At 37.0% G+C, this 12,545-nt stretch overlaps 1 protein-coding gene across 1 annotated transcript in view; it reads left to right on the top strand.

Annotated features, from left to right (window-relative positions):
• Positions 1–12,545, top strand: part of KIF13B (kinesin family member 13B) — a 331,605-nt gene that overhangs the window by 263,800 nt on the left and 55,260 nt on the right. The gene's annotated exons all lie outside the window — the stretch shown is intronic.

Here is a 12,545-nt window from a genome sequence, read left to right as displayed (position 1 = left end):
ACTTTGCTTTCTTAGGAAGTACCAAAGAAACAGTACTGAATTACATTACATCCATTATCAAAACTTTTCCATCAACTGTGTATAATTTAAGCATCAACTCCCCATGTCCTACTCCAATCCTGGCCTGTGGTAACCTGTATTCTAGTTTCTGACTCTATGGGTTTGTTTATTCTAATGATTTCATATTAGTGATGTCATACAATATTTGTCCTTCTGTATCTGACTGATTTCACTCAGCATGATGTCTTCAAAGTTCATCCATATTGCTGCATGTATCAGGACTTCATTCTACAGCTGCATGATATTCCATTTATTATCCTTTCATCAGTTGGTGGACACCTGGATTACTTCCATTGGAGTATTTCCATCCTTTGGCAATTGTGAATAATGGCACTATATTGTCTGTTCATTCTCTGCCTTCAGTTCTTTTGGGTATACACCTAGATGTGGGATTGCTAGTCATATGGTAGTTCCATCTAGAGCTTTCTGAGAAACTGCCAAACTCTCCCACAGCAGCTGCACTATTTTACATTGCCATTAGCAATGGTTGCGTGTTCGTGTTTCTCCATATCTTCTTCAACACTTGTAATTTTTTGTTTAGCCATTCTAGTGCGTGTGAAATTGTATGTCATTGTAGTTTTGATTTGCGTTTCCCTTATAGCTAATGATGCTGAACCTTTTTTCCTGTGCTTTTTAGCCATTTGTATATCCTCTTTTGAGAAATGCCTATTCCAGTCTGTTAGGGCTCTCTGGGGAAACAGAACGGACAATTTTTATAAAATTGTCTCACAAATATGGAGAAACCCAAGTCCACATTTCACAGGGTAGGCTGCAAGCTGGGAACTCTGATGGTGGTTTTTGATGAATTTCCCAGAAAAGCTGACCAGCTGAAATAGAGATGAAAATTCTCTCTTCTGATTGCTAAAATCATCACTTCTCCTTTTATGGGTGCATGGTCTGGGAATCTAATCCGGGTCTCCCACATGAAAGGCGGGCATTCTAACCACTGAACTACCCATACACCCACCACTTCTCCTTTTAAAACCTTTAGCTGGTTGGATGAAGCATCTCATTGTTGAAGACAATCACCTCAGCCATAGATGCAATCAACTTAATGATGATTTAAGTCCATTAAATGTCCTCACAGTACCACTTAGGCCAGCATTTGCTTGACCACACAACTGGGCACCATACCTAGCCTAGTTGACATATGAACCTAACCATCACAAAGTATTTTACCCATTTTTAAATTGGGTTGTTTGTCTTTTTGCTGAGTTTTAAGATTTCTCAGTATTAAACCCTTATCAGATACATGGTTTCCAAGTATTTTCTCCTACTGAGTAGGTTGTCTTTTCACTGGTGTGGTAAAGTCCTTTGATGCACAAAAGTTTTTAATTTTGATGAGGTCCCGCTTATTTTTTTTCATTTCTTGTTTGTGCTTAGGGTTTTAAGTCTAAGAAACTATTGCCTGGGTGGGCCGCAGAGGCTAGTGACAGAGTTCTTGCCTGCCATGCCAGAGACCAGGGTTCGATTCCCAGTGCCTGCCCATGTAAAAAATAATTAATTAATAATAATAAAAAAAAGAAGAACCTATAGCCTAACACAAGATCCTGAAGATGCTTCCCTGTATTTTCTTTTAGGAGCTTTATAGTCCTCGTTCTTTAATAATTAGGTATTTGATCCATTTTGAGTTAATTTTTGTATGTGCTGTGAGAGAGAGGGTCTTCTTCACTCATTTGCAAATGTTTATTCAGTTCTCCCGGCAACACTTATTGAAGAGACTATTCTTTCCCAATTGAGTGGACTTGGCAGCCTTGTCAAAAATCAGTTGGCCCGAGTGGCACAGTGGTGGCTCTAGTGGCAGAATTCTTGCCTGGCATGCCGGAGACCTGGGTTTGATTCCCAGAGCCTGCCCATGCCAAAAAAAAAAAACAAAAAAAAAAAACTCAGGTTGCCATAGATATGAAAGTATTTCTGAATTCTTAGTTTGATTTCATTGGTCTGTATATCTATCGATGTGCCAGTGGCAGTGACCACTGTTGCTTTGTAATGAGCGTTAAAGTCAGAAAGTATTAGTCCTCCAACTTCATTCTTCTTTTTCAAGATGGCTTCAGCTGTTCGGTGGCCCTTACCCTTTCAAACAAATTTGATAATTGGCTTCTCCATTTCTGCAAAGTAGACTATTGGAATTTTGACTAGATTGCATTGATATCTTAAGTTATTTTGGATAGAATTGACATATTAACAATATTTACTCTCCCAATCCATGAGCATGGAATGTTTTTCCATTTATTTAGATCTTCTTTGATTGCTTATAGCCAAGTATGCTGGTTTGAAAGGATTAGGTACCCTAGAAAAGCTATATTTTAATCCTGATCCTATCTTGTGGGAGCAACCTTTTCTTTTAAACCCTATTCAGTACTATAGGTTGGAAACTTGATTGTCTCTGCAAAGATATGACTCACCCAGTTGTGGGTATTAATCTTGATTAGGTGGAGATGTGAGTCCACCCATACCAGGTGGGTCTTGATTAGTTCATTGGACTCTTTTAAAAGAGAAAGCATTTGGAAAAAACGAGAGCCACGAGAGAGCCATGAGAACCACAAGAGCCTACACAGTCAGAGATCTCTGGATATGAAGAAGGAAAACGCCACTGGGGGAACTTCATGAAACAAGAAGCCTGGAGAGAAAACTGGCGAACATCGCCATTTTCGCCATGTACCTTTCCAGATGAGAGAGAAACCCGAACCTCATTGGCCTTCTTGAACCAAGGCTTCTTTCCCTGGATGCCTTCGAATGGACATTTCTATAACCTGTCTTTGGTTATACGACATTTTTCATGGCCTTAGAACTGTAAATTGGCAACTTATTAAATTCCCCTATTAAAAAGCCATTCCATTTCTGGTATATTGCATTCTGACAGCTAAAACTAGAACACTGAGTTTTGTAGTTTTCCATGTATGAGTCCTTTACATCCATGGTTAAATTTATTCCTAGATATTTGATTATTTTATTTGCTATTATAAGTGGAATTATTTTTTTCTTCTTTTCTTCCTCAACTTGCTCATTACTAGTGTATAGAAACAGTGGTGATTTTTGCATATTCATCTTGTACCCCACTACTTTGCTGAATTTGTTTATTAGCCCTAGGAGCTTTTTTGTCCATTTTTTTTTTTGGATTTTCTATGTATAGGATCATGTCATCTGTACATAGTGAAAGTTTTATTCTTCCATTCCAATTTGGATGCCTTTTGTTTCTTTTTCTTGCTAACTGCTCAGTTTAGAACTTCCAGTACAATGTTGAATAACAATGGTGACTGTGGGTATCTTTGTCTTGTTACAAGTCTTAGAGGGAAAGCTTTCAGTCTTTCATCATTAAATATGGTGCTAGCTGTGGGTTCTTCATATGTGCCCTTTATCATGTTGAGGAAGTTTCCTTCTATTCCTGTCCTTTGAAGTGTTTTAACCAAGAAAGATTCTGGATTTTGTCAGATGCCTTTTTTGCATCAATGGGATGATCATGTGTTTGTTCCCCTTCATTTATTTATGTGGTGTATTACATTAATTGATATTCTTATGTTGAGTCACTCTTACATACCTGGAATAAATCCTGCTGTTCAATTTTTGAATGAATTTGAGCAGTTTTAGTATTGATTCTTCTTGGACTGTTTGATAGAATTCACCTGTGATGCAATTTGTTCCTGAGTCTTTCTTTGTGGGGAGGTTTTTGAAGACTGATTCAATTTTTTTACTTGTAATTGGTCTGTTGAGGTCTTTTGTTTCCTCTTGAGTCAGTATACATTGTTTATTTCTAGGGACTTGCTCATTTCATCAATGTTATATAATTTATTGGTTTACAGTTGTTCATAGTATCCTCTTATGATCATTTTTATTTCTGTGGGTCAGTAGTAATGTCCCTCCTCTCATTTCTGATTTGTTTATTTTTTGCATGGGCAGGCACCGGGAACCGAACCTGGGTCTCTGGCATGGCAGGCGTGAACTCTGTCTTCTGAGCCACTGTAGGCCACCCTCATTTCTGATTTATTCATTTGTATCATCTCTCCTTTTTTCTTTGTCAGTCTAGCTAAGGGTATTTCGATTTTATTGGTCTTTTCAAAGAACTAACTTTTGGTTATTGTTAATGCTCTCTTATTGTTTTTTGTTTTCTTTCTTTGTTTCAGTCTAATTTTTGTTATGTCTTTCCTTCTGCTTGATTTGGGTTTAGTTTGCTGTTCTTTTTCTAGTACCTCCACATGTGCTGTTCTTTGATTTTTTAGCTCTTTCTTTTTTTTTTTGGCATGAGCAGGCACCAGAAATTGAACCCAGGTCTCTGGTATGGCAGGTGAGAATTCTGCCACTGAGCCACTGTTGCACCGCCCCAGTTTTTCTTTTTTAATGCATGCATTTAGGGCCATAAAATTCCCTCTCAGCACTGCCTTCACTGCATCCCATAAGTTTTCTATAGTATGTTCACATTTTCATTTCTCTCAAGATATTTACTAGTTTCCCTTGTTATTTCTTCTTGGTGGATTGCTCCTTTTATTAATATTTAGTGTTCTTTCCTGTCTCTTGTTGAGCTTTAGATTTAAAGTTTCTTTTGTCCTGTATTAATATAGCTTCTCCAGCTCTTTGTTTTCTATTGCATGGAATTTCTTTTTCCATCATTTTACTTTTAGTCTATTTTTGTCTTTCGATGTAAGGTGAGTCTCTTGTAAACAACATAGAGTAAGATCATGCTTTTTTTTTTTTTATCATCCCACCAATCTGATTCTTTTGACTGGGTAATTTAATAAAAAACCTTCAGTAATACTGAATGAAGCTGAATGTGAGAATGATAGAGGGAGGAGGGCTGGGGGCATAAATGAAATCAGAAAGAAAGATAGACGATAAAGATTGAGATGGTATAATCTAGGAATGCCTAGAGTGTATAATTATAGTAGCTAAATGTACAAATTTTAAAAATGCTTTTGCATGAGGAAGAACAAAGGAATGTCATTACTGCAGAGTGCTGAAAATAGATGGTAATTAATATTTTAAAATTTCAACTTGTGTGTGAGACTAAAGCAAAAAATGTTTATTTGGTACAAAATTTATATTTTGACTAGTGCATTTCCTAATATAACTTATGTAGCTAGCTTGGTTGAACATGGAACCTTGGGTAAGACATGAGATTTTGTTGGTTTGTCCAGAGTGATGCCCTGATGAATCTAGAGTGATTTGATCAGTGAGTGGGAAAATATTTGTAAAGTCCCCTTCGGGGAATGGTGAGAACGGGGGAAAATTCAACTTCCCCAAGTTGAATTCTTGATATTCTCATAAGCAGTGTGGACAACCAAAGTTATAGGCTGAGCCCCCAGTCTTGGGGTTTGTTCATATGAAATTTAATCCCACAAAGGATAGGTCACGCTTACTTAGAATTTGGGCCTGAGAGTCACCCCCAAGAGAGCCTCTTTTGTTGCTCGGATGTGGCCTCTCTCTCCTGCCAACACAACAAGCAGACTCGCTGCCCTCCCCCTGTCTAGGTGGGACATAATTCCCAGAGGTGTGGACCTTCCTGGCAGTGTGGGACAGAGATCCTGGAGTCAGCTGAGACTCAGCATCAACGGATTGAGAAAAACCGTAGAATGAGCTGAGACTCAGTATCAAGGGATTGAGAGGGCCTTCTTGACCAAGGAGGGGGGAAGAGTGAAATGAGACAAAGTGTCAGTGGCTGAGAGATTCCAGGCAGAGTCAAGAGGTCATCCTGGAGGTTGTTCTTGCGCATTAAGTAGATATCACCTTGTTATTCAAGATGTAATGGGGGAGGGAACTGCCTGGGAATGTGGAGCTGTGTTCCAGTAGCCATGTTTCTTGATGGTAATTGAATAATGATATAGCTTTCACAATGTGACTGTGTGATTGTGAAACTCTTGTGTCTGATGCTCCTTGTGAACAGACAAGTGGAACATATGGAATAAAAATGGATGGTGGGGGGAGAAAATGTTAAAATAAATTTAGTTTGAAATGCTGGTGATCGATAAAAGGGAGGGGTAAGAGGGATGGTATGTATAATCTTTTTTTTCCTATTTTCATTTTCTTTCTTTTTCTGTTGTCTTTTTATTTCTTTTTCTGAATTGATGCAAATGTTCTGGGAAGTGATTGTGGTGATGAATGTGCAACTATGTGATGATATTGTGAATTACTGATTATATATGTAGAACGGAATGATCATAAAAAAATAAAAACCTTCAGTATTATTACTGTAAAGGCAATACTTACTTCAGCCATTTTGTTCTTTGGTTTTTATGTCACTGTTTTTTTTTTCCCTCTTTTCCCTTATTGCAACCCCCTTTTCTGTATAGTTGATCTTTTGTGGTGCATCTGACTGATTCCTGTCTCACTTTTGTTTCTGTATAATTTCTCTGTGGCCATGCTGATTCCTGTCTCTCTCTTATTTCTGTATAATTTCTCTGTGGCCATGCTGGGGCTTGTATTATACAACCTATATCTGTAACCTACTAATTTGAAAAGATACCAACTTAGCTTCAATAGCATACATGATCTCTGTTGCTATATGTCTAAATATCCACTCTTTATGTTGTCTTTACCCACATTACCTTTTTATATTTTGTGTCAATTATCATGCAATGGGCATTTTTCTTGTTTAGTTGTATTATAATTGCTACATGAGTTGAAGAGTAGAGTTGTATATTAAGGTTGCATGTTATTGGGGTTTGCCTTTAACTTTTTCACTTCCTTTACTGAAGATCTTCATTTCTTCCCACTACTCAAGCCACTCTCCTGTCTTTTCCTTTCATCTTACAGAACTCCTTTTCTTCTTGTAGGGCAGGTCTTTGTTGGAAAATTCAGTTTTTAAAATCTGTGACTATATTAAACTCTCCCTAAGTTTTGAAGCACAGGTTTTCTCGATAAAGAATTTTTCACTGACAGTTTTTCTCTTCATTACCTTAAGTATATCATACTACTGCCCTCTTACCTTTCTGCTTCTGATGAGAAATCAGGACTTAGTCTTATTGAGGATATCTTGAATTGCTTTCCTCTTGCTGCTTTCAGAATTCTCTTTTTCTTTGGCATTTGACAACTAGTATGCATCTCAAACTAGATCTGCTAGGATTTACTCTGTTTGAGTATATAAGCTTTTTGTTATTTATTTATTTAACTTTTTTATCAATTAAAAAAAATTAACAAACAAAACATTAAGATATCATTCCATTCTACATATACAATCAGTAATTCTTAATATCATCACATAGTTGCATATTCATCATTTCTTAGAACATTTGCATCGATTTAGAAAAAGAAATAAAAAGACAACAGAAAAAGAAATAAAACGATAACAGAGAAAAAAAAGATTATTCATACCATACCCCTTACCCCTTGCTTTCATTTACCACTAGCATTTCAAACTAAATTTATTTTATATGTAAGCTTTTTGGATATGTGTATCTTTCATAAGAGTTTAGAAACTTTTGCCTATTATTTCCCCAAATATTCTTTCTGCCTTCTTTCCCTTCTCTTTTCTTTCTGTGGCACCAATGAAGCATATGTTTTTCTGCATCATGCTGTCACACAAATTCTTGAGACTGTGCTTGGTTTTTTGTATTCCTTTCTATCTGTTCTTCTGACTACATGATTTCAATTTTCCTGTCTTTTAGTTCACTGATTCCTACTTTTGCCTGTTTAAATCTGCTGTTTTATGCCCCTAGTGTATTTAAGAAAAATGTATAATTCCTATTTTATTTAATATATGTATTCACAATTCATATATAAGTATATGAATGCACAGTAGAAACACAAATATAGAAAAATTCTAGAAAATATGCACCACAGGGTAAACAGTGTTGATTCTAGATAGGTGGAATTAGGGGATCATGTTTGTTTCTTCTTTTTGCTTGCTCATTATTTTATTTTTTATAAGGAAGGTAAACTTGCTTATATATGGAAAAAATTAGTTTTTACTTAAAATGTTTTCAAAACTATTTAGAAATAAAAGTTCACTTCAACACTGTGTGTAATAGTGAAAAAAATTTTTAAAACTTAAAATTCTTTAATAAGGAATGAATGATTTTAGTCATAAAGTGGAATACTATGTAACAGTTTGATTAAATAAACATGATCCATGTGTATCAGTAGAATTAGATCTAAAAATATGTTGTATGGAGTTGTGGTAGTTAGGTTCAGGTCAACTTGGCCAGCTGGTGGTGCCTGGGTCTTTTGCTGTGAACAATCATGTGAAATTCATCTGTGGCTGATTACATTTACAGTCGGCTAAAGGGAATGCCTTCCTCAATGAGTGATGTTTAATTTAATTAGCTGGAGGCTTAAAAAGGAGAGGTCAGAAGAGAGCTCAGCTCAACACAGCCCAAGCAGCTCAGCATACCTCATGTCAGCACTTGCACTTGAGCCCAGTCATTTGGAGATGCAGAAAGGAATTGCCTCAGGGAAAGCTGTTGGAACCCAGAATCCAAGAGAAAAGGCCAGCAGATGTTGTTGTGTGCCTGCCCATGTAATAGTGAATCTCAGATGAAAGTCAGCTGCCTTTCCTCTGAAGAACTATAGATTTTCAATTAAATAAATCCCCTTTTATTAAAAGTGGATCCATCATTGGTGTGTTGCATTCTGGTAGCTTTAGCAGACTAAAACCGGAGTAAAAAAGCAAGTTGCAGAACAATACATACAATATGATGATTATATAAATTGCTTAAAAAACAGCAACCTATAATGTTATAGGTAATATATATCAGTGACATAAAAAGAGACAGGAAAAGTTTTATATCAAATACCTGATGACGGTAAGCTCAAAAGGGGAGAGGAATTGAACTGAGAAATGGTACAAAGAAAAGTTCAACTTCACTTGCTGTTGATATTTTCATTCTCTTAAGTGAAAAAGGAAGTGTATGTTCAGAAGCAACCATGACAGAGTGTTTGACATTTATTAGCAGTGCTAGTACAGCAGTCTGTTATGCTGTTGTCTTTTCATGATTTAAAAAACTTTTTCATAATAATAAAATATATTTCACATTGTTCTAGTTGCTAGCTGCTGGAATGCAACACACCAGAGACGATTGGCTTTTAATAAAAGGGGATTTATTTTGTTAGTTCTTCAGAGGAAAGGCAGCTAACTTTCCACTGAGGTTCTTTCTTAATGTGGGAAGGCACAGGATGGTCTCTGTTGGCCTTCTCTCCAGGCCTCTGAGTTCCAACAACTTTTCCTGGGATGATTTCTTTTTGCATCTCCAAAGGCCTGGGCTGAGCTGAGTGCTGAGATGAGGTATGTTGAGCTGCTTGGGCTGTGCTACGTTGAACTCTCTAATTTAAGCACCAGCCAGTTAAATCAAACATCATTCATTACAGCAGGCACTCCTCTTAGCCGACTGCAGATGTAATGAGCAACAGATGAGGTTCACGTACCATTGGCTCATGTCCACAGCAACAGAACTAGACAACTTCACCTGGCCAAGTTAACAACTGAATCTAACTACCACACACATAGATATATTTTATAATAAAAGATAATAGAAGAAAGTTTTAAATGCATTTATACAAGGAGTTGTGACACTATACATCCCCATAGTGCTAGCAGCATGGGCAGCCTGGCTTCACTGTCACACACTCCTCACCTGTCACAAAGTCACATGGCATACCAGAAGTATTACTCTTTTTGAAGATCTCATGTTCCAGTAATTTTAAAGAGCCATAGTGCACTCCAGATTTTACTGCCAAGTATTTCTGGATTACATGGTAAGTCCTTCCACTGTTAGTAGGTCAGGATGGAGTATCATCTTCCATTATATGGCTCTGGCTTCCGGGTACCAGTTATGTAGTACTCATAAGTCACTGATCTTACATAGATCATCTTTACATTCCAATATAGAGAATATCTGTTTCTCATGTCTCAAGAAACATAGAAATAAATTATCCACAGAAGTTGCACCAAAACAAATGTCATTCAAAACAATACGAAAGTCCACTTCCAGGAAATAAGACTGCACAATAAAATTTCTAAAGCTTATGAAAGCTTGGTGGAAGAGATGAGCATTCCATAATCCATAGTCAGCACCATTTCTGAATTTCTTTCCTCTTCTAAAACTTGTCTAAGATCTTCTTTACTTCATTCTTGTCTAGAGACCAACCAGGTTAGCTCAGCCGCATGTTGTCATCCACACTGGGGTGTTGAGGTTTCATAGTCAGCAGCACAAACTAGGATGTATTCAGGGCTTTGGAGCCACCCAAGCAGAGGAGGTAGTGGCAAGGGTAGAAATGTGCCCTGAAACTCCAGGAAAGCACTCAGTGTGGGTATGCAAGGCAGAGGAGACAGCTGCTCAGCCTGATGCACTGCCAGCAGCCAAGCCACTTTAGTATATTTTTAATCTCTACTATTGTGTCTTTCATCCCCATAATCTCTATTGTTTCTTTTAAAACTTTTAAATGCTTCTTTATACCTGCATGTTGTATTCTAAATATCCTTTAGCTCTATATTGGCTTTGTGTTAAGGTTCTTCTTTGATGTTTGGTCCAATTTACTAAGGACCTTTAGAGTCAGTCATCCATGTTTAACTCCTCAGATTTTCTCAGTTCTACATCTGATTATTGCCCTTATGTGCAGTACAGTTTTTAGGATTGCACTTTTTGCACATTTATTTCACCTCCAGGGGAAAGCTTCCTTTTCCTTTGTTCCTTCTCTGGAAATATCTATCTGTTCTGTTTGTTTTTGTGCAGAATTTTCTCCCCAGTTGCTAAAATTTGTTTTCTCCCTCACTTAGTGTCCCTTTTTCCCCATACTTTTCAGCTCTGGGACCCATCCTTTCTTACAGCAGTTAGTCTACCAGCCCTCACCACCCCCACCACCCCTTTTTTTTCTTTCTTTCTGTGATGCTTTTCTGCCTTAGGTTTCTTCCCTGTTAGGTTATCCCACCTTAGGGTCCCAGATAGGATCAATCCAGAAAGATGGGTCAATCCACAAAGGTCTGTTTTGAATTTAGGTAGTCCAGTGAATATTGACTGAATTGAGTGAGTGCACCTCTTGCTAACAGCTTCTGCCATGGTGTGTGTGTTTCTCTCTGTCTTTTTTTAACCTTTTGGGATGCCCTTTTGTATGCGGTACTCTTCAGTGGCTTGTGTTTCACCCTGGGCCTTTGTGGACTTGGGAACCTGTGCCTGCATATGCATGGGATTCTTATTCACTGCTGTGAGCGGCTCTTATATTCTGTATCCTTGGCCAGAGGAACCTGGTCATGATGCCTCTGTGCAACAGCCAAGCTGCACATATCTCAGCGAGGAGGTGGGTTCTGGACTGGTGGCTGTAGGAGGAAAATCTCTTCCTTATGTTTTGATTTAGCTTTTGTAGAGTCCTTCTCCAATCTGTATTGCCCTCCAGAGTTCTAAGCAAATGTATTTTGTCTTTTTATTTGTTGATTCTGAGGTTGAGACTTTTCCTGGGGATTTCTTAATGTCACCATGTTCTTGATACCACTTGGACACTTCTCTTGGAGATATCTAAGGCTGAAACTCGTTGTTTTCTTTAAAGTTGTTGTTGCTTTCCTTTTTCTCTCTCTTTTTAAATTTTAAAATCAAGGGTTATTTGATTTACATTGTTGTTTTGTTTTGCTTTTTTTAAATGCAGTTTTGTTGAGATCACCAAAGAAACCATCTGATGTATATAATCACTGGCTCACAGTGTTATCACATAGTTGTGTATTCAATCCTATGATCAATTTTAGAACATTTTCATTCTCCAGAAAAGAAATAAAAATAAACAAGAAAACGCAAATCTTCCAATAACCCTTATCCCTCCCTATTACTGACCCATTGTGTTGCTGTAGTACATTTGTTACTGTTGATGAAAGAGTATTAAAATATTACTGTTAACTATAATCCATAGTTTGCAAGGGTACAGTTTTTCCCCGTAAACTCCTCTATTATTAACTCCTTCTAATAGTGTTATACATTTGTTCTTGTTCATGAAATTACTTTTAAAAAAATATTTGTAGAATTACCCACAGGCATTGTCCATCACAGGATTCAGTGTGTTATTCATTCCTATGTTTTCACCTCCAGTTTTCCTTCTGGCGACATACATGACTCTAAACTTTCCCTTTCTACCCACATTCACAATGTGGCAATTCAGCACTGTTAGTTATTCTTATAATAATTATTTCTTGTATCCTACTTCTTCTGGGTTTAATCATTGGTTCTTTAATTGCTTGTTAGTGGTGAACTCTTTTATTTACTTTATATTTTAAAGTTTTCATTTTGCTGTCAGTATAAAAAATCTTTTACTATGGAAAATGTAAAACATACAAAGGAAGACAGTGTAATTGGTGCACACACCCCTATTTCAAAATTGTCAATTCATGGCCACTCTTATTTATCTCTACTTCCAACCACTTCTCCACAGCCTCCCATGATTATATTGGAGCAGATCGAAAATATTATTTCATCTGTAAATATTTTAAATATTTCTCTGACAAAATACAACATTTTACTTCTAGGAAAAATTAATAAATCCTTAATATCATCAAACATTTAGTCACTGTTCAAATTTCC

This window comes from Tamandua tetradactyla, chromosome 3 (genome assembly GCF_023851605.1).
Source record: "Tamandua tetradactyla isolate mTamTet1 chromosome 3, mTamTet1.pri, whole genome shotgun sequence".
NCBI classification, from domain to species: Eukaryota; Metazoa; Chordata; class Mammalia; order Pilosa; family Myrmecophagidae; genus Tamandua; species Tamandua tetradactyla.
The sequence above is the reverse complement of the archived record's forward strand: the minus strand, read 5'-3'. Positions and strand labels throughout refer to the sequence as shown.